A 3,108-nucleotide genomic window follows, 5' to 3' on the forward strand; every position below is an offset into this window, starting at 1 on the left:
CCTTCCCAGGACACATGATACCTCCCTTTTTCCTGTAAATTTGTTCTGGCATTTAATGAATTCTCAGTATCTGTAATATTTCCGCTTAGCTATCCGTTCAAGCATAGCAACTCAATTCATTCAGTTCTATACAACAGTGTCTACATTATGTACATGTTTAATTACCAATAGGAAATAGAAAATAAAAATTTACAGTGATTGAGAAAGGGTCAGAAAATGGGATAGGAAAAGTAATACTGTGTAATCAGAATATCCTATTATCCTACCAGTTTCAGTGACAGGGTTTTTCCTTTATTAGTTGAAATACAAAGAAGGCATAGGGGATCCCAGGAAAATAACACTATATATCAGAAAATTCAACGTGTTCCACCATCAGGATTTCCATCACACATTTAATTTCCTCTGTACAATTTTTATAAAGTTGTTTCTCTTCAAAGTCATTAGATTTCCAGATTAAATTCAGCACTACACAGTATGCCCTTGAAGTAAAATGAGGTTACCTGCTTTATTTGGATACCAAGTTCCCTTCCAGACAGCATTAAAATAAAGACAAGTAAGACTACACAGATAAAATCCAGTATAATTCAAATCCAACAATGAAAAATTTCCCCCATATTGTTGCAAAATTCTTTCTACTGAAATGCTTTGCTACAATAAAAAGCATACATTACATATAAAAGATACCAGTGTACTAAAAAGTGACAGAAGTGAACTAGCAAATCCTTCAAAGCACATGTATATAAATGACTAGCATTTAAAAACATTTCTCCTATAAAATGTAGGTCATATACATTTAAAAATTGGCGGTTTTATTTCTAAAGCAGTGATGTGTGTTCAAATATTTAGCTGTTCTGTACAGTATAATATCTATTCAATTCAAACTACAGTAGGTTTGTCTTTCTTTGTATTGAAGTTGAATTAATTCATCTCATCAGCTGAGAAATCAAGCTTGAAAAATAAGAATCTAAAAATCAAAGTAGAAAGTTAATGATTGAAATGTAGTTATGAAATATGAAGAGAACTATTTCACAATGGAGCTGAAGTCACCTCAAAACTTATGGGCTTGAATCTAAAACAGAAACAAATATTAAAATTCAAAGCAAACTACAAAGTTAGGTAGCAGTACAGAAACAGAAAAAAAAACACCCCCTTCCTTCAGTGTGATGGGCACTAAGTTTTGCGGTCTTCCTCCATCTTGCAGAAGAGTGGTAAGGCCATTCAATGCTTAGTGAAAGTGAATACAGATGAAGTCAGATTTAGCCTGTCTCCCCTGCAACTTCAGTTATGCTGTGTAAACAGTGTTACGTTCCAATAGGAGGAACAATGGAATTTGCTTATAAAAACTGATTAAAGATAATCATTATTAAATGAAATAAGGATAATAACTCTTGAAATGTTTTTAGAACTTTCCTGATGCTACTTGTAAAGTTAGCACTGCTATGTATTATTGCTTACATACAGTACAACATCATATGCCTTCTAACATAAAGCAGTACTGTGATTTGTTTGTACATATTTACAGATTCTTAAAAACAAGCTGTAAAAACATTACATACTTTCAGACAATACAAATTAGCACATTGGTACTCACTTCAAAACAAATGGAATGCATAACATTAATAAACATCATAAAGGAAGACTCACATAAAAGTCCTTGATTGTCAAGACACGTTTATATATAAACTCTAACTGTGCAGAATTAAAGATTTAATCATAGGTACATCCTTATTTGATGAACCATATTTACAGCATGGTATTGCATAAAAAAATAAAATAATGTTTACAGGGTTTTACTTTTTTATCCATTGGATTAAAGAAAGCAACAAACACAAGAAATGTTTGTCTGCTCTAGTTTGTTTCCTACCAAAGTTTAAGTGAATAAAGGAAACATACGGTTTTTATTTGCAGAATATAGCAAAAACAATTGGAAAATTATTTCCCTGAAATAAAGGTAATTTGAAACGGAAAAAGTTTAAATTAAATTGCAGAATCAAAAAAGGTCTCACTGATTATAATAGTGCTTCTTCAAGTAAATATACTGTGAAAAAAACGAGTTCTAATTTAACATGGTCTAAGTCTAGGAAACGTAGTTAGAGTAATGCCTACTTTTAAAGTTTCCCGGCTTTTTTTTTTTTTTAACAGCCCTTTAAAAACCCAAATTAATAAAATGAAAGAAGTGGCAAAAGATCTAACCTAGCTGGCACTTTGCAAGTTTCTCTCACCTGTGGAAATGAAAGCCCACCCTGAGCACAAGGCCTCTTTTGCCTCTCAAAGAGAAAATTACCCAACCACTGACAGTCCTCAGCCAGAGCTAAAAGGATGGATTTTTATGGCATCAAGTAGAAAATTTGCAAGTAGACCGCCAGAATTTAAAACCCACTCAAGATATTCTGAACAAAACAAAATGTGTGCAATGTCAAAAAAAAAAAAAAAAAGCTTTTAGAAGCTGATCCAGAGATATTACCTCATCTAATGTGATGTTTCCAATCTTCAAACGGGAGTAGGTCCTAAGTGAAAAAGCACACCTCATTCATATTGACCAAAAGTAGAAGGGGGTAAGAGCATGTTTTAATAGAACAATTTGCTCACTGAACGTAATGAGAAACACAAATTGCAGAAGGATATCTCATATCCTCAATATTCTGATCTAAAGCAGCACAAAAGGCTACTTGCTTTCTCTATTAATGCCCAAACAGAAATTAAATAACTTTCTAAACCAAACTGGGAAACCCAAAATGTTGAGATGTTTATACAAGGTAGCTCTGGTAGGCATTTAGAATTTCACAGTAAGAGAATAATAACTATACTTAAATGGTAAGTCAATAAGTTATGCCAAAATATCGCTTATCTAAAAAATGCTTATAATGTGGTAGAAATGTCTGCCATTATACAGATTTAAATAAATGTACTGAAGACAGGAATGCAACACCTGAAATTGTTTGCATAACTACCATTTTCAAAGGCCTTCCTTCTTTAGTTTACCCTAACTGCTCAGCAGTAGAGTCACATTCTAAAAACTGTGCAGGTGATGTTAAAACAAACAAAAACTATAATGTACCAAGAACTACACCAAGTTCTAAATAGAAATTTTTGATCAGGCTCAAAAAA

The 3,108-nt window shown here is 32.5% G+C and overlaps 1 protein-coding gene across 2 annotated transcripts in view; it reads right to left on the reverse strand.

The window, feature by feature from the left end:
* Positions 1-378: 378 nt before the first annotated feature.
* Positions 379-3,108, reverse strand: part of ZNF148 (zinc finger protein 148) — a 107,494-nt gene continuing 104,764 nt past the window's right edge. For both annotated transcript variants that reach the window (XM_015596080.2, XM_006905581.3), the window contains exon 9: positions 379-3,108. This exon is cut by the window's right edge and continues 3,730 nt beyond it. The gene's annotated coding sequence lies outside the window, so the exon portion shown is untranslated.

Source organism: Pteropus alecto, unplaced genomic scaffold (assembly GCF_000325575.1).
Source record: "Pteropus alecto unplaced genomic scaffold, ASM32557v1 scaffold251, whole genome shotgun sequence".
NCBI lineage: Eukaryota > Metazoa > Chordata > Mammalia > Chiroptera > Pteropodidae > Pteropus > Pteropus alecto.